We start from the raw sequence: 19312 nt of genomic DNA, 5'->3' as shown, positions 1-19312 counted from the left end.
CCTCCTGTGTAAATAATTTTAAATGATTTCAGAAAAGTTGTTTTAGCTTATAAAGTCAGTTAGAAATTTACTCAGCTTATAGAATAACAAGGTTTAGGAACTCTTGTTCTAAATAGATGGGTTGAGCCTTAGTACTTGTATCAGCAGTGTTAGAAAGGCACATTGTGCTCTCTGAATCCAAATGTAGCCAGGTGTCAGAGAGATCCATGGTCACACGGGCATGTTCGCTTTTCTTTTTTATTTGATGATTTAGAAATGTGCAAATAGGCACTATAGAAGATTTAAGGGTTTAGTCCTCAGGCAAACACAGAACCACTGCATTCAGTGGGATTTTTGTCCCAATATACAGCTCGGGATTATGCACTTGTATACATGTCTAAATATGGATCTCAGTCAAGTAAACAAGCATGTAGCTGTACGTGGTAATCTACTTTCAAAGCTGGGGAACACCCTGTGTCCCTTGTGTGGCTGAGTACATGGCCACGTCTGGAGCTTCATGTGAGCTTGCATTAAGGACACTGATCAGCCATCCCCACGTGTCTTGCCGCAGGAGGGGCGTGAAAGGTATCTCTGAGGAGCATAGCAGTCTCCGTCACTTGGCCTTTGGTGTGGTGAGATACTGCTCTCCTTTGAAGGATGTGTTAGGGCAGATACACACTTTTGAAATGCCTGTGCTCACAGATAAAGGTAGAAAGGGTCGCTTACATGACTGCTCTGTCTTGAAGCTGAAGAGCTTGCTCAGTGTTTTTCAGGCTAAACTTTTACAGGGGCAAGAATTAAGTTTGTATCTGAGGAAGAGACTGTGTAAAGACTAACTGGAAAAAGCAGAAATGGAGCTATGCATACAGTGCCAAATAGCATTAGAGTGTTTTTCATTAACTCATGTATTCTGCAGCTGTCAAAGTGGGCATCATCTATAAACCTCTTTCATAGGTGGTGTGCAGAGGGGAATGAGAGACTTCTTATATAGGTATCATTGTTGAGAAGGAGTTGCTGATTTTTATTTTATTCCTAAAATTTTAATTTTTTTAATGAAACTTGCCCAGAGGCTGTAGTCTGTCAGCAGGCAAAGCCAACCTTGTGACATTACAGCAGAACATGCCACATCTCATGCAATACTGTGACTTGTATACTGTCATTAGGGACCTGTGCACATGAGGGAATGCTGTAGGTGTGTAACAACAATTTTATTGTATACTATAAAATCCGATCTCTCTACGTACTGAGGACCTCAGGAGTTTTGAAACAACCTCTCCTACTGTCTGAAGTAGCAATTCAGTATACTTAGCCTCTTAGAGGCTAGGTCTAATAGCAACAATTAGTACATTTGTACGTTTAAGTATGCTTAAAAAGCTTAAATGGATGTGGTTTGAAAAAGTGAAATGAAAGAACAGTAAAATTAACATTAAAACTCAGCATATACTATGGTGAGGAAGTATAGTCTTAGCCATACCATAAAAAATAGAGACCTGAAAAGCTCCCTGGTTGACAGATCTGTCAGAACAAGCAGAAGTGAACAGTAAATGTTAACTTTTGCTTATGGTGCATTGCTTTTTGTCTGAGTTTTCAGAGCGTTAGGGTATGATGGGGATGGAGGGGTGTGGAATAAAAATTATGATAATATACCTTTTTGAAATGTCAACCAAAAAGTCTCAGAAAGAACAGTGACATCTGAAGTGTGAAAACTGCGTTTCTCTAAATAGCAAAAAAAAAAATGTTTTGCTTCCTTAAATAAGTAAGTACGGGAACATTTTTGAAAAAAAGGCAAAGAAAAGCTTCATGCAAGGGGATCTTTCACAGAGGACAAGGGGTACAATTTTCTTTTGCTGGTACTAGTGCCCCTGCAGGCATGGTGAGGTTGTCTTTTGGGTGGAGGTGGCGTTTGCAGCACTGATGCTGCCTGGGGGCTGGGAAGGGACACAAAGGGGCTCTGCCCTTTCTGCAGAGCCCTGTTCACCAGCATGTCTTTCTCATGAGGAGACTACTGTAGGTTACTGGCCTAGTGGGAGGGCTGGCAGGACAGGACAGTGAGCTGTGAAGAAGTCTGATGAGTTTCAACTCTTGAGTCCTATGCTGGCTTACCACAGCATGCAATTTCAACAGGTTTTGCTGGGGCTTGGGTATATGCTAGATTTCAGTCATCAAAAGCATGTGTAGCCACTAGAGGTTTGACTGAACAGACTTTCTTGGGGTTGGTGCTCAGGGGAAGGCTGAGAGGTGTGGAGACTGGGAGAACATTTTGGGGAAGCATTGCTCTGCTTTTTGTGTCCTTCTGTAAGTATCTGCGGATTGAAATGGGCTGATGGGGCGATGCTGGGCTACATCAACCTCTCACCTTGCACACTGGGGTTACTCCTGTGTATTCCACTGTAAGCAAGGGTACACCAAGAAGGTAGAAAGGGTTGATAAAGGGGCAAACCAGCTTTACTTTCACTCTATCCAAATTGACAGCAAAACCCCTTAATGTTAATATGTGTATGAATCAACTCTTAGTCTGATGGTTAATAAATTATGCAATAAGTATTTTGTTGCTTCTGCCTTGCTTCCACCACCCCCCCACCCTGCCCTGGCCCAGGGAAACAAACATTTGCTACTAGCAACCATAATAATTCCATACCAATTATTCTGCCTTTTCTCCAAATGACTTGTGTTTTTTTCCACAGCTAAGCACATTTTTATATATCCTTAGGACAACTCTAGCCTTGGCCTAACTCTGGGGGATTACAGAGATAAGATACCAGCCATGGCTAGCATCGTCTCTTGATAAACTGGAACATCAGCAGGGTGCAGAATTACAGCTTTGAAGGCGGAGAAAATGGTATTTAGGGCTCTTTGAAAGTCTTGTTTTATGGATTGAATAGAAATCATGAACAAACAGATTTTTACAAGGATTTATGTGGACACTGTTGTTAACTTTGCAGTAATTATTGAACTGCTTTCTTGTTGCTTGAAAATTGGTGCTCTCGTTTGTTTGTCACTGTTCAATCAATGGAGTTAAATACTTGGTAACAAATTGCAGCATGGGGAAATACTAAGGTCATCTATTTCAAGGAACATTTGAATACTGAAAACATAGGTAAAATGAAAGGTGAAGGTTAATGATTTAATAACAAGGTCCCCAGGACCGTGCCTTATGTCTTGAGGGCAGTAATTTGCATTTGCTTCCTGTAGGATGACTTTGCTGAGGAACTGAAGGCACTTAGCATATGCAGATGCTGAGACTCTTCTATATATATATCATAATTTGAAAAGTATGAAGTCTGTGGTGGAGACTCGTGAGATGTCATAGGAGAAGGAATGAGGCACTGACAGATAGCAGGGTGCTGGTGTAGGCAGGGAGTGATGAAGAGAGGAGATGGTTGTGTGTCCTCCAAAAAGCTTGAGGGGCACCAGTATAGTTAATGAACGCAAATAGGCTCTCTTTAGGAGAGGGATGTTTATGTGCTAAATAGAATTGTATATACAGCAAATCGCCTTAAATATATTTTTGTGGTTACCACTACTTACATACAAAGCAAAACCATAATTACAAAGCTGTTCTTGTTTTTGAAGCATCCTCGTGTGCCAAAGAAGTTGTAGGTATTTGTAGGGCATGGTAATGCCAAAGAACACCTGTGTGAAAAGGATAGGTTTATGGGTACCAGCTGTATTCACAAAACCAGCTGAAGCTAAATTCTCATTTGCATCATGTTAAGAAGACTTCAATCTTCTTTGGCTATTTGACGTTGGCTTCTGCAGAACCTGTGTGCACACAGCACATGTTGCAGGCAGTGGGTGGCTGGAGACGGAGCACCTGGTGGAGCAACAGACTGGCGGCCTCAGGCTCTTCGATGCTTCCCTGGTCCTGGTCAGGCTGTGCAGTACGTGCAACAGCATCATTAATGTCCCTTTGTTCTTCCCCACTGCTCTGCGAAGGGCTTGGGGCAGAAAAATCTCCTTATGTTGAGCTTGCTGATGATGACAATGTCTGTGAAACTCAATAGTTTCTCTTTGCCTTTTTGATCGTGCTGGTAGCTTCTTCTGGAACAATCTCTGTTATGTTGTCTCTTTTATTTTCTAAAATGTTTCAGACAGTTCAAGGAAAAGTGTTTTGTCGGGTTTTTGTTTTGTTTTGTGGGGTTTTTTTAACTTAATTTTATTTTATTTGTTGATTGGAGACAGTTTTAGAAGAGTAAGTTCTAACTGCAAGTTCCTAGACAGTTCAGCACACACATTCAGCAGCCTACCCTCTCCTACCGATGTCCCTGATGTTGTTTTAAGATAAATTATAGATATGAAATAGCATACAGGTCAGATGCCTAGCACAAGAGCCAAAGGCTTCAGCTTTGGCAGAGTGGCCAAGCTTCGACCGACTGTATGTCCCCAGGATTCCCCCAGGTTAGCCACAGGGTATTGAACTTGATCCTCCAGTCCAGCAGAGCTCACAATCTCAAATTACTCCAATTATTCACTGGACATCTGCTTAAAACAATAAAAAAGTGCGCGCACCCCCAAGTCCCTTTGCAAGGCTTAATAATAAATCACAAATCATTTTAATAGATTAGAAAAAACCCCACACAAAATGTCTATATGTTTGTAGTAAAGGATTTGTTTTGTCATCGTTTCACAGCACGTTTTAAAGAGTGTAAGAAGCAGTAACTTCTGCAGGCATGCATACTAGTACTAGTTGAATTTCGTGCTTTTGCCTGCCCTGCTTATGCCCTGTTCAATACTAATGGAACTGTATGGGATGTAAATGGCCACAGCACTTTTACTGTTATATATAAACTAAATTTGAGGAACTTCTAGTGTTTGTTATGCACAGTGAACCTCTGGGAAAGCTTCAACCTCTGACCTCTGTAGTGGGTTATGACAGGGAAGATTCGTAAGAGCTTGATTTAGACTCATCTCTGAAAAGCTGGTTAAAAATATTCAACTACCATGTTCTTCCCCCTCCTCCATCTCAGTAAGGGTCCTCTTAAAATCCATGCTCTGACACTTCATTTTTGTCATTACTTTGGGAGCCCTGTAGCTAAGCCTGCTTGTAAGGAAATGATTAAATTATGTTCATGTTTTAAATTATGTTCATGTTTGTGCTTTAAAATTGCCTTGGTGGTAGTCCAAGAAGTATTTTGCTGCTCTTCCAAATTTCCATGTGCTTTAATATTAATCTATTTTCATCAATCTGACCTGCTCAGCAGTAAAATTTGTTTGTAGTTGGTCATGTAATGATTGCTGAAGGGACATAAAAACTAAACTAAATTTATCTGAGACTTTTAAAAAACTTATTCTAGGAAGAATAAGGGGTTTATTAGAAAATGACATTTGGTAGTATTTGGGTAATTTGTCACAGAAGTGAACAGTCAGTAAAGAAATTATGTTAGCAGAACTCTTTAATTTTGCTTTTGAAAAGTAGAATATTCTTTCTTTGAAATACTGTGTCACTAGCTTTTCATTTTGCATCATATAGTAATAAATGCTTATGCCTGGGTTGTGGTGGCAATTTCAGACTAAACAACTGGTAATGACTTTATTTATTGTCTTTAAGAAAGAGCCCTTTTATGTGGTTTGGATATCACAAATTAAAATAATCCAAATATCTAGAATTAAAGAATATTTTTTTAAATTGATAATACAAATGGTCTTTGAAGCAAGCCAGAATATCTGGCTGTCAGTTCAGACTTTAAAATTCTGGTTTACTAATACAGCTTTTTTACTAAGTCAAAGTGAAAGGTTAATTTCATGGAAGAACAGAAGTGACTGTATTCCTTAGTAGAATGGTTATTACTAATGACTATTACTTGCACTTTTAGAGCAGTTGATAATATGTTGTTGTTTTTCTTTCAAAACTGTTTGTAATCAAAGCCATTATACTATCATTTAAATGAAGAGGCCACTGTCTGCCTGGAACAGCTGGGTAGTTACATTAACTTCTATAAATAAATTTATTATTTTAGATGAAAGTTATAAAGCAATCTGTTTACCTCTACTGAGGTAAGTAGAATAGCTGAAAACATTACTAAAAACAGGATGAAGTGGAGCATTAGAAAAACATAAAATCCTCCAAGGGTTTTTTATGCATATTTAATATTTTGATCAAGCACAACTCCTCTGTGGTTTTGTGGTCTTAAGAAAACTGGAAGGAAGCAAGGTGCTATTTCACTCTTCAGCTGACTGAAATGTAGTATTTTTCTTGTTTAAAATATCGATTCTCCCCTATTGAGCTGAAATGTTTTTGGAATCAGATAGAACTGAATTGGAAAAAAGTATGAAAATACAAAAACTTGCATTTACTATGTGGAGAGAATAAAAGCATTAACATGAAATCTGTTCTCCTTTAGAAACACGTATTGGTTAGAAACAGAGATTTCAGTGCCACATATGCTGAAAATGTGGTCTAAAAGCTTTAATTTACCTTTGTCTGTCAGTGTTAATGGACAGAGCAAGTGCTGGAGCTGCTGTAAAACAAATCTGTTTTCCTTTTGTCTGCTGTGCCAGATAATGAAATAAAAGCTAGATTATCACTGATAAAAGTAATTTGCAGAAAAGCATTGATAAAAATATAACAGCAGAGCTTGTCATTAGCAGTTTAAATGGATAATGTTTACTTTCAACCAATTCTGTCCTCTGGTTTTTATTGTCTTCTCCCTCTTCCCATGCTAGGAAGGGCCTTTTCATTGGAGGCTTCAGGAAATAAAATTATGCTTGTACTAAATCCCAGCATGGGTAACTTTCTGAATGATAACTCCTACTTTTTTCCCTTCTTTTCCTGTACTGTAGTATTGCCAAGTTAAAGCTTTCACACAGTTTGAAGTGGGGTTATCAGTATAATTTTATCCATCCCACCTTGAGGAATGTGTCTGCTAATGACAAAAGCTGAGAAAATGGTTTCTCTCATTGCAGCGCTGGTAGCTCCCATCATGAGTTACATGATGCTTACTGTGAAAGCCTTAGTTCTTCGAGTAACTTTCCTTTAGAGAAGTTTGAAGTCATGTCCCAGTTGCTCACAAAAATTCAGAAACCTGAGCCCTGTGTGTTTGTGTGTTCACGGTGATTCTAGTGTGTATGTAAATGTGCACACACATGCACAAACATTTAAATTTTATAATTTCTTTGTAAACCAGACTTACCTTTCTTGAAATTGTCATCTTTTTTTAAATGCTTGGACTTCGGATTACTTTTGCAATGGGTAGCCAGTGTCCAGGGTAAAACATTAGCCATAAGGCACTTGAAGGATGCTTGGTATCTTGCAAGAGATGGACCTGCTCATTGGTACATTTGTAGTTTGTAAAAGTATTTATTTAAAGAACACTGAGTTCTGAGTGACCAAATAGGGAACAACTGCTAAACTGCTAAACTTGCAGTACCTAAAGTATTTTATATTTGCAGCCTGGACACTGCTGTACAGCACTTGCCAGTTTGCAAATGTCAAGGACGGTTACCCTCTCACATTCCTAAATGTCTTGCTTCTGACCATCCTTCAAAATACCTACCCTTTCTCCAGCTCCTCCAGCTATTGCTGCCAACTGCTGTTTCGCTGTGCGGCTGCAAGGACTGTAATCCTTGGGAAGCCTGGATCTTGTTGCTCCAGGCAATCTGTGAAGAACATGAACTTGCTTTTGTTGCCCCAAAAACTAAGACAAAGGCACCTGAAAAGCTGGGGAAAGTCTTTTCCTGGGGGTAGCTGTGTAAAGTATTAGCTAGAGCACATAGTCTTGCTGCTGCTGGTCAGATAGTTCCTTATAGGCACAGGCTAATACAGTGTGCAAAGGTACTATTGTTTTCATATTTTATTGTGCATGAATATCTTGATTTTTTCATGTGTAATGTAGGAGAAAATATCTTACATATGAACTTTCCAAAGTATGTTTATCTGACTCTGGTGGTCACCTCTAGGCCCCCTGGCTCCCGGGGGGGGGGGCAATTTTCAAACCATGACACTGACAAAAACCTTTATGTTAATCTTGTAAGTGATATGGCTCTGTATTGTACTGTAATGCTTTACTATTTATTGTGGCTGAATGCTGTTGTTATAAATATATAATGTTGTAATACTTCTAACTTTGCTTCTGTATTATGTCCATTTTGTGGGTAATGCTTTATTCCCTCTGCAGCTTCAAAGTGTTTGGAGGAAAAGTAGTGTTCTATTAAAAATGTGTTTATGGCAGAACTGGTAATTAAGTTCTTTGGCAATACTGGTCAAATAGGTGGAAGTTGTCTTCAAAGATGCATTTAGTTGTGTAATAACTAGATGTCAATACAATGGAATAATAACAATGCCATATTGGAAGAAACCCTAAATTCTGCTTTACTGATATAAATGCAAATTTAGGGCAATAACCTGAAAGCATGGTGGGAGAGGTCTGCTTGCCAGTGTAGAGTAGCAGGTGTACTCCGGCTTTAACAGGCAGGCAGGATGTGATGCACAAGGTGATTCTGTTCATGGCATGTTAAATGCAACTTCAATGCAGTAAAGCTTTGGTGAGTAACATCAAAGCTGTATCACCATAGCTGGATAGCAAAGCAGAGTAATGCATTGGCACAGTGTTTACACACTGGTTAACAAAAACATCAGAGAACAAAATGGAGTAGCAAAACTGCTGCTTGTTTAGAAACAAAGGCTAGAGTGTGAATGCTAGTGTGCAAGTAGATATAGGGGTAGCTCTGCTGTTTGTCATATTTCCTTACTTGTGATCTTGGAGGTATGAATGGATGTTGGACAAAGCAATTTCACTGCAGAAAACGGTCCCCAGCTCCCTGATGACAGAGTGAAATAGAGAGGTAGATCATAAAACTGCTGAATCAGCAGCATGAATGATTGAGAGCTTTAGGTACATAGTATCTCGGCTGAAAACTCAGTGTAAAGTACATAAGGAGATGCACCCTAGTGCAGAATTAAATCTTCAGAATGGCTAGTCTTAGACTAAGCTCTAGTTTGAACTTTCCATCCACCTTCAGGGAGGAGGTTGCAAGGGTTCAACACCTCCTGGTCTGTGATGTGAGTGCCAGAAGCACACTAGAAAATTAGCCTTTTTAGGCAATTTAGGTGAGCAGTCGGACCAGAGATAAAGCATGTAAGACCTGAGATATTTGGACAGACAGCCATGAAAAGAAGTTTATTCAGACCACATTGGAACAGGCTTTTCAGTAAATGAAATAGTCTCTGCTTCACGGGACAGCTATCCTTATTAGAGGAGCACGTACCTTTCTCAGAACAGCTGGGAATGGTCTTGAATGTGCAAGTGATAGCATGGGGCTCACTGAGCAAAGAGCCATGGGAGCTTTCCAGAGGTGAGGATGGAGCAAATTAGTGGGCAGCAGCACGGGAAAAAATATTTGAGCAAACAGAAAATAGATCCTGACGTAAGGTTTATTCTCGATTTTCTTTTTTTTTTTTTTTTGAGAATTGAGTTGTTTTTGTACAGTTGTAGTCATGTATGTTTGTATGAAGGTGCTGTTTAATCGAAGATGTATTTTCTATGAAGTTTTTATGCAGTATCTTTTCCTCTTCTCTACAGTATCCTTGTGGAAATGAAAAGTGACTCATTCTATAGACCATTTCTGGTCTACTAAATCTGGATACATCATGCTGATGAAGCTACTGCACAGGCTGGGCCCTTTTGTTCTTAAGAAGTGTGATTTGTGATATTAAACAGAATTAATTTTTGTCCTCCTGACAGTTGCCAAAGCTTGGTTAATTAAGATGATCTGTGCTTGCTTAACTAGGACTTAACGGAGTCCAGATATTCCTGTATTTCAGACACACTTGTACCTTTTCCCCTCTGTGAAGCAAGACACTTAGGGTGAAAAGTTCTCCACTTCTCTCTATCTAATTCTAGGCTCTGCACTTGGAAATATTTTCCATGGTCTTGAAGTCTCTCTACACTCATGGGATTTTTTCTGGTTGTGTGCTTTCCCTTTCCTCTCCCTAAATCTCCTGACGGCACTCCCAGATCTTTCTCCCATTTTCTGAATTATGTTATCTACTTCCTCCAGAAAGGGTTTGATAAAAATCTGGTTTCCAGTTCTCTCCATGCTTTGGGCCTCTGTGTAGAAGAGAACATCATTTAATGGACCTCTGTTCATGGTTGTTCTTACTTTCCTTAGTGTGATATTCATTTCAAATGGTCCTCAATATTTTTATCAGGTTTTCTATAGTGAAATAGAATTGTATTGAGACCTTGGAAATTCTATATCACAGACTAGCTAGAGATTCATTGTTTCTGAGCCTGTGGAATTATTTGAAACTTCCGTTGTTTTTTGTGATAGACTTTTAGAAAGGGTTACTTTTTTTCCATGCATAACCCTTGTTTTATTTAAACTTTCTCCAAAACTGTTGTTTCTACCTACTTTCTCTTTTTAATCTTTATCCTTCTCTCTTGGTAGCCAATTAACAGAGCAGATGTGGAAATCTGGATGTTCCTTCCCATGCTGAACAGTTACTGCATCCTAGTAGCTCATCTGGTGGAAGAAGTGTGACATGTCCCAGGGGAATCTGAGAGCAAAGTATTTCCTGTTTATTGGCATTGACACAAGACAAGAGAATATAAAATAAAACTTATTTTGAAGAGCTGTGTTCTGATCTCCTATCTGTACAAGTCAGGATAACTCCATTTAAGTTGATGTGCTGAGGTGAGAATTGATCCCAGGGACAGGTGTGATGTAATCCCCCAAAAGAGTGCTTGGGGAGGGGAGACTTTGCCTTTGTAGTATTGCAGGCTAGTCCCTAGTCCTGGACTCTGCTGTCCCCCTATGTCCTCTTTCTTTGCACCACAATTTGGATGGAATTTCAGATGGTTTTTTTCCTTCCTTCAAGTGCTTGGGTTCCCTGTTTGTGTGTGGGGATGAGTGTTAGTACTGGATCCCTGCTCTGAGTTGGAGTCTGATGGGTCAGGCATGGGACATCCCACATCAAGGATGTTTTTCCCCATCGTTTTGTTGCTGTTTTGGTTTTAATGCTAAAATGAGGAAGTGAGGAATTCAGCATTTCAAGATGATAATTTAAATAGCTGCAGCTCCCAAAAACATGGGAGAAAGGTTTTTGAGACAGGCTTTACAGCTGCTGCCTGCAACCACCCTTTGGTTTTTACTGTCCAGAGGAACCCATCCATAGAAATGTTTGTGCCCGGCAAAGTGAGTACTGACGGTGTGTGACAGTGAGTACTAGTGAATGGTGTAATTCTGAAAGCACCTAAGTAATGACTTGCTATGGCTGGTACATGTGGAAGGCAGAAGAAGAAATAGCATTCACCAGAGTAGACGCAAACACTGTATTTCTGGGAACTGGGGTGAGGGGTGTTTGTGTGTAGGGTTTTATCTCCCTAAACCCCATAGCTTATCTTGCTTGTTTCTCTGTCTCTCCTCTCGCCTCTGGCCAAACTCCAGTTTGCAGTTCTGCATTCTTTCCTGCTTGGCCTGACATTTTCTCATGTTAAATGTTGTTTTTGAATTTGCACCTAGTTTCTGCACAGAACATATCTGTGATGCAAGACCTGTTGGTTCGGAGATTTTTTCAGAGTATGAAACAGAGGCTGAAAGGCAAGTGGTATTGGGTTGGCACACCTATGTGCCCAAAATAACTTCAGACTTTTAAAAATAGGCAGTAAGAAATTCTTATGGAGGAAAAAGAAAATCTGTACAAATATTTTGACAGTGAAGATGACTGACCAGTAGAGCAACCTTCTAAATGTTGCAGTGGGTTGACTTTGATTCTCCATCCTTGAAAGTTGCTTAAGTTGGTCAGGTTGTTGTTTTAAAGAAATGCTCAGATTCAAATTGTATTAATTCAAGTGAATCCTGCAACCTCTAATCTACAGGTTAGACAAGTTGTTGGCATTCTTCATTTCTGGGCTGATGAGGCTTAATGCTGTCATTCATCATTCTCCCAGAGCTGTTAGCAAGCCAGAGCTTCAGGGAAACAAATCTTCATTCAGGTTTTTAATAAAACATACTGTAATCACAGTGAACCAAATCCCCGTGTCTGCAGAGGCACAGGCCTACACCCTACCTCACTCTGATTCGCAGCTTAATTGAAAATATAGCACGTAGAGACTCTCTTTCTTATTACATTGTGGATTGATTTTACTGTGTCTTCAGAAAGGTTTTATCAGGCTTTTGTTGGTTAAAGCTAAACAACCTCTTCTCAGCTGTGGTAAACATTTATTGGTAGATAATAAATCTTTATTTAGTATCAGTTATGAAAATCACCGATTTGATTCTTAGTCAGTGAGCTGAGATATTGGATTCCTCTTAAGTGGAGAAACTCGTTGAAATGTTCACCAACATGTGTTTGCTTTGGTAATGACTGTTGTTGTCCAAGTCCTTGGAGATTTTTCACAATGGTTTTAAGTTTTCTTCAAAATCAATAGAAATTGGTGGAAGTTTATTATCTGTATGAGGAAATGATAAGAAGAATGGGGGAAAATTTATATAGGTGATTGTTATGTACAATATTGAATAATTAATTTTTTTAAATCAGGAATAAAATCAATAGTATGTAAGTGAAGTGTATTCCTCTAAGGCTTGTTATTTTTTAAATGTACCATTGACTAAAAGCAAATTTAAATCAAGTTAAGTCATATTTGTACAATTTAGATTGACTCCATTAGGTGTATTATGCCTTGCTCTTTAATCATGACTTGTTTTCCTTGTGCCTTGTATTATACAGGTTTCTTATTCCTAAATGTATTTTACAGTACCATAAGTCTATTCCAGTAGAAGTTAAATATTTATTCATGGTCTGTATTCTGTATGAAAGGAGTTAGGGTTTTTTTCTTGTCTATGAAGGGGTAAAAATATTTTTATAACTACTCTTGGCCACAGCAGCATGTTCTGTACAGACATACCTAGCTATACTGGCATACAAATACAGTTCAAAAGAATAAATTAGTGCAAGAAGTGGTGTTACCTTTTGGATTCAGCTTGTATCAACATGTGTACGTGGTGCTCTCTCTGCGCCTGCCTCATCCCTCCTCTGCGATACTGTTTGGGGTAGAGTTGTGGTATGATTGTTTCTCAGTGTACCTCAGCTTTGACCTCTGTACCATCCCAGTTGTGTTTTCTAATAACAAGATTGTCAGTTTTGGCAGTGAGTGCAGCTTCTTTTCTATTTTCCCTTTATTTCTTTTCCTTTTCTTTCTTTTTTTTTTTTTTACCTTTTCTGACAAAGCAGTTAGTTTATGGAAAAAAGTGCAGTTCAGTTGATTAAGTTATATAATCTAGGGAAAGGACAAGAGGAATAAAACCTGTGTTTTCCAAGAGCTGCTGTAAGAAGGCACAAGGTATGTTTACTAAACAGCATTGGTAGTTATTGAGATGAGAGCACCTTCACCCCTGCCTTGGGAAGTACTGTTTGTTTTGTATAACTTGTGACCACTTACATGTGTACTGGTACAGTTGCATGCATTTTAGCATGTGCATCTTTGGCTTTCTTGTCAGAAGTTTGGTTGCTATATAGTTAGAATCAAAGCAGTGAATATTGAGGTACCACACCCTTGACAGATGCATAGTTCTGAGAGATCTCCAAGGCCTGCCTGGTTGTAATGTGTTTCTTGTTAAGTAAGCTGACATCTGTGGATTGTATCAAATGAAACAAAAAAAGTCTAGTTTCTTTTCTGGAATAATTGATTTTTACCTACCTACCTTTTTCATAGACAGAATTTTTTAAAGTTGACTCCCACCTCCTGACTTCATGGGGTGATGAGACCAAGATGGAGATGAGAATCAGGCCCAATATATGCATATATGCCTTGTTTGCTTACCATTAAGATTAAAAGCTCTAGCAGGAATAATCGCAAGATACTTACCTGTTAATTCATAGTTCTGAAGTAAAAACCAGAAGATATGAAGAAATGTGACCACGTGAATTTACCTTTGTATACATACAGACTTACTTCCTAACTTTGCTGCTTACCATTTTCTTTTTTTTTTTCTTTTTTTTTGCCTAGAGTAACCATCCTTTGATTGTAGTTATTTACTTTGTGTTACAACACAGACTGCCTTTATAGCAGTTGCCTTTGAAAGTTTGTGTTTAGCAAGTAATTATTCAGGGTGATGTGTCAGAAGAACTAGTGCTGTTTCCCGACAGAACCAAGCCTTAAAATTTTTAAAATATTTGAAATACTGCAGTTGAGTGTGGGGAGGCCACAATTGTTTCTTCCTCAAGTACCAGAGTTTCAGTGTCCCTCTGGCTTCTGCCACAGCAGTGGGTGCCAAGAAGCAGGTTAACAGTAAGAAGGCTCCTCAGGTCTTTGCCATGAACTGAAGGTGTGTGTTTTGGGGGTACTGCTTGCCCCTAGATAACATCACTCCAGGCTCTGATTTTAGCTGTAAAGTTAGAGGAATTGCCTCACTTTGCCGAAATGACCGCTGGTTTTCTGGCCAGGTATCTGAAGTAGCCTGACCCCTTGGTACAATCCTTTTCCCTTGCAGTAAGTGAAGAATACAATTTACCCCAGCTCAAGCTACTGAAGTTCAAGTTTTATCGATCTTAAACTAGTGGCAGACTTGAATACTAATGAGAACTTGAAATCACAGCATGCAGAGTTATCACTGTTCCAGTTTACTCAATGACTTAGTTAAGAGGAAACAGACAATTAAAAATCAAATGTATAAAATAACAACCCTCTGAAAAAAAAGCAAGGGTTAAGAATGAGTTGTGTCCCAGGATGTTTGTACAGGCAAAACCCACACCTCAGAGAGCAGAAAATGTAGCCTGGCTCTCAGAATCTGCACTTGATCATTGCTGCAGGAAGTGGAGGAAACTGTGTTACATGGAATAATCAAAATTGAGAGCATTTGTATTGTTATTTTCAAGAATTATTATTCCCTGCTTGCCAGAGAAATGGCTGTTTAATTTTTCTTTCTGGATACCCATCATCATACTGTGGGTGGCTACAAGTCACCAAGAGATAGTGAAGGAGAAACTGTTAACTTCCATCAAAACCAAGGGCATGTTAAAATAATTAAGATCGAAAAAGTAAAGGAGGCTCAATAAATAAAGATTTTATTGCAAGACTTATTTTCTTTATTATTAGAAGATTTGACGCTTTGGAAGGACAAGGTATGACTTATTAATAGGCAACGCTGGAAAGTAATTTTAACAATCATTTTGAATGTTCTCTAAAGGAGACAGAACATTTTAAATTAGAGTTGGTGTGTGCCACCACTGCAGTCTTTAGAGCATCCAGTACAGAGACCTTGTGCTTGAAACAAAGTGATACCAAGTGGCCGAATATCCTTTGTCAATGCTCCACTGTTTTTATATACTGAACCTTCTGAGGGTGCTATCAAGGGCATTGTCAGAGAGAGCCTGAAGCCTTAGAAGAAGGAGCTCTTTTTGTGTCCCCAAGGCTGGGGATTTCACCTGCTCAGTCTTTGCTCTGTTGGTAACCTTGCTGACTGTGATGGAGACAAGCCTCTGTGAGAGCATGGCCTCCATACCTTCAAAGACTGGCCTCCAGTTTTCAACTCTGCTGATTTCAGAGACCCATTTCATTATGGATTGACTTTATTGCCTCTTTTCTGTCTTGCTGTTCTTTTATCTGAAGTATTTTATTAGTTCTAGCTGAAATTGGCAGAAAAAAAAAATCACAGCCGAAATGCATTGTGGTGGACTGTTCTCTTTTATAGCAATTTTTTATATTGAGCCAATATATTTACTTTATGATCCCTCTAAATGCTTGCTATCATTTATTTACTAGTCAATACACTTTTAAATTTTGATTACTCTGAAAATTAAGATGTCTAGCTGAGTCAGCTTATATAGAGATTCTGGAGATGCATGAGAGAAGAAAGGTGGTGCAGGGAGGTTTTGGTGGATGCTCGCAGACCTCTTAAATGGCTGTTTGGTGAAGATGTCTGTGTTTATGGCTTACTGATTTCTTTTCAGGGGTTGGAGAACCTACAAAATATTGAAAGGTGGGCTGTTTATTTTCCCTGTGTTGTTTTTATGTACTGAAATATTGTAGTGAAAATAGCTGGGTGGGGTGTGATGAATGTTTTCAAAGACCGTCCTTTGAAAGAGTTTTTTTCCAGCCCTTGGTGGTCACCACCCATTTTCCTGAGCTGTGCACGCCTCTCTCATTGTTCCTACCCACAAAGGCCCCTTGTGTGTCAGCAAATGTGCCAGCACGGAGAGCTGAAATGTCGTGGCATATTGGTCCAAACCTGCAGAAGCACCAGGGTTTTCACCCACAAATGTTAGTGGGTGTTGCCCAAGGCATAACACAGCATTAGAACGTAAAACTTGAGATTTGTCTACAGTGTTCAGCGTGACCTTCTCAACTGGTTACGTTTGAGTGGGTTTGAAGCTGAAGCATAGGTACACATACCTCTGATAGTAAAGTTGTGCGATGGCAGTGTTTGTCGCTTAGGCTTGAAATAAAGCTTAATTGAAAAATTGTCCTTGTTTACCTGCAGTTGCACCATCTCGAAAAATAACGCTGGGTTGTGGTGTGGTATGGGCTGGGATGTGGTCAGTGCTCCATCTGAAAAATGAGGCTGGTTTTGAATTTAACTTCTGGACACCTCCACTCCCCCCAGCCTGCAAGTTGCACTTCACTCACCTTTAGCTTTAACCCGCTGGTGAAGAGATAAAGCACATCCTTTGGTATGTGTTTTTTAGAGTAGGTAAATAGTTGAGTTATCTGAAAACAGATCTTAGCAATACCTCCTGAGCCTTTGAGCAACAATATGTATGGACCTCTAGATTAGCTGTCAAAACTGACTGATTACTACAAGTAATTCGAGACAAGATAAGGATCTGTGATCTCTCAAACACAAATCATTGATAGACATCTCAGGTTGTGCATTGTCATAACCTTATCCTGGCTGCTGCAGCGCAATTCCAGCGATAGCTGTGTTGCAGGGACCTGTGTTGCAGGGACTCGAGAATGTGTAAGTGGAAACTTCGGAGAAAAGCAGAGTGGTACATTTATCACCCAAACAAAAATGTGGCTGGTTTAAAAGCAAGTTCAGTTTTGGCCAATGTTGAAACAGTCATGTCTGTTGTATTATTTAGTGAGTTTGGTGGTGGGCTTTTTTGAGTCTGCAGGTTATTTCTGAAGCCTACCTTATCTTGGCTGGTATTAGAGCTAATAGCCATAGGGAAAGAATCCATGATCCAGTATCTTGATGGAGCAGAGTACTGCAAAACCCGCTCTGGGGAGGGAAGACTGAGTTGAGATGATTTGCTACTCCTCTGAGATTTGACCATGCACTGGGCTGCTTGTTTCTCCCCAAATTTCCTTAATATTTGAGAAGATGGAGGACATGTTTCACTGATCTGTTCTAAGTGTGGGCTGCAGCAGCTTTTCAAGGGTGATCCAGAGTTATTCTGACTCTTTGTGACCAGCACTGGGGGTTGCTGAGCATGCAGTGACTTGGAGCAGGATACTGCTCTTCCTGAAAACTAAGCCACAAGAAAAGTCATCTGGCCCTAATGCAGGGAATGGATTGAAAAGGCAAAAAAGCAGTGCCTCTGCCTGCTCTAACAGCTGATCAAACAGCAGTCTGGAGGCATCTCTGCATGCCTTGGGCCTTTTGAGGCTGTGCCTTACCCCAGCTGCAATGTGCTTGGCACATCCTTTGAGGTACCAGGATTGTGCTGGCGTGGCAACTGCGGGACAGGCTGCAGTCACAGCATCGTAAAATAATCCAGGAACAGATGAATGGCTGCCGAAATCCTAATACTTATCTCTCAAGTTCAAGGTACTCATAAACTAGAGAAAAAATGGAAGAACATAAATCCTGTAGATGTTGTTTTGCTTACTATGATTAAATTTATCAGACTCTGTTGACATTGTGAACCTAAATGCTTTAAAGAAATGTAAGTGCACCTGCAGCCTCAGTGCGGTTTGCAACATTGAACTCCCCAAGTACTACTTAGTTGCTGTGACAACTTCAGTATTCACAATGATACTTGAAATTGCAGGTGCAAAGTGTTTTTCTTTTAGTAGCTGCATTAAATGTAGCTAGTGGTATAAAAAAAAGATGCTAGTGCTATAAACATTTTAAGACTGTATAAAATGCTTTTTGTCTCAGAACCACGGTTTTGTTTTCTGTTTATTTTTTTCTTTTCAGAAAAAAGTGCCAGAAATGTTAATGAAAATAAATAAAATACAAATCCAGTACAGCTTAATTATTACTACTAAAGGTACCATCAGAACTTCAGACACTGGAGAAGTTATAGTCTTATGTGTAGCTTTAAAGTACATATAGAATTTATCCTGTCTAAACAGCTGATATGTTCCCTGTTCAGGAAACCTATTCCTGGCTGTGTTACTGTCAGCTCTGATGGTCCTAGGGTGATATGGAATTAGTGAATAATAAATATGTTTGAAGACGCCAAAAGTTTGATATTCATTTAGACCTCATCTAGTCTTTGGTTTTAAACTTAGATGAAGGAATTGCATCACATATGGCAGTAGATTTCAAGCTTTGCTGAACTAGCAGTGATTTGTTATTTAATGTACAAAAACACAAGAAATCCCTCAATCAAGCCAGGGAGTTGGTGAGTTACTGTAAGTTAAGGCAGCTTTAAAGGAAGGGTGGAAGATACTTCATTTCCTTATTTTTGTAATAACCCTTTCTGTTAGTAGCCTTTCTAATTACCTTCGAACTCTCATTTCCTTTATTAACGAATTCTCCAATTTGGCATTGTTTATATTTGTTCTGTCTGTGTACTGGGCACCATATCCCAGTGGGCAGCAACACTGCTTTAGCACTTGCCCTCCATGAGCCCTCCACATATTTCAAATTGGTGGGGTGTTTTTTTTTCTCTGTCCAAAAATAACTCTATGTCCTTCCCCTTCCTTTTGCTTTTGCTGTTGTGCTGAACCTGGGCATCTGGTGTCTTCTCAGACTTTAGAAGTAATTATTTTCACTGGAGAGAGGTATAAGGGGGGATCTGCATGGCACTCTATATGGGTTTCCTTCACAGCTTTCATAGTTTGGCCCAAGTTCCTGTTGAGTGAGTAAATTGCTGTTTCTAGCACTTTTTATTTACCAATGGTTACTTTTATTACTTTAACGGAGGGAGCTTTCAAAAGCACAGCATGTCATCCAGAATAAACTGCTTGTCAGGTAGAATGGTTACAAATACTTTTAAAAGGAATTTTAAGGCTAAGTAAGCATGACTGCTGGTTGCTTGGTGTCTGCAAGCTCATCTCTGGGGCAGTCAAGTGATGTGGTTCTGAGATAGCTATGGAGTGCCTCACAGTCAGCAAAACTCATTTTTAGAAATTATCCTGGTTCAAATAATGTAGGGATTTGCCAAGCAGGAGATAATGCAAAATATAAACACAGCAAAAAATGCATTTGCTGGTTTGAAATA

General features: G+C 39.4%; 1 protein-coding gene across 1 annotated transcript in view; it reads left to right on the top strand.

The window, feature by feature from the left end:
- The window catches only part of EPAS1 (endothelial PAS domain protein 1), a 78480-nt gene that overhangs the window by 17323 nt on the left and 41845 nt on the right, over positions 1-19312 (top strand). The window lies entirely within an intron of this gene.

The sequence above is a fragment of the Neopelma chrysocephalum genome, unplaced genomic scaffold, assembly GCF_003984885.1.
Source record: "Neopelma chrysocephalum unplaced genomic scaffold, ASM398488v2 Primary Assembly neopelma1_61b, whole genome shotgun sequence".
Classification (NCBI taxonomy): domain Eukaryota; kingdom Metazoa; phylum Chordata; class Aves; order Passeriformes; family Pipridae; genus Neopelma; species Neopelma chrysocephalum.
The sequence above is the reverse complement of the archived record's forward strand: the minus strand, read 5'-3'. Positions and strand labels throughout refer to the sequence as shown.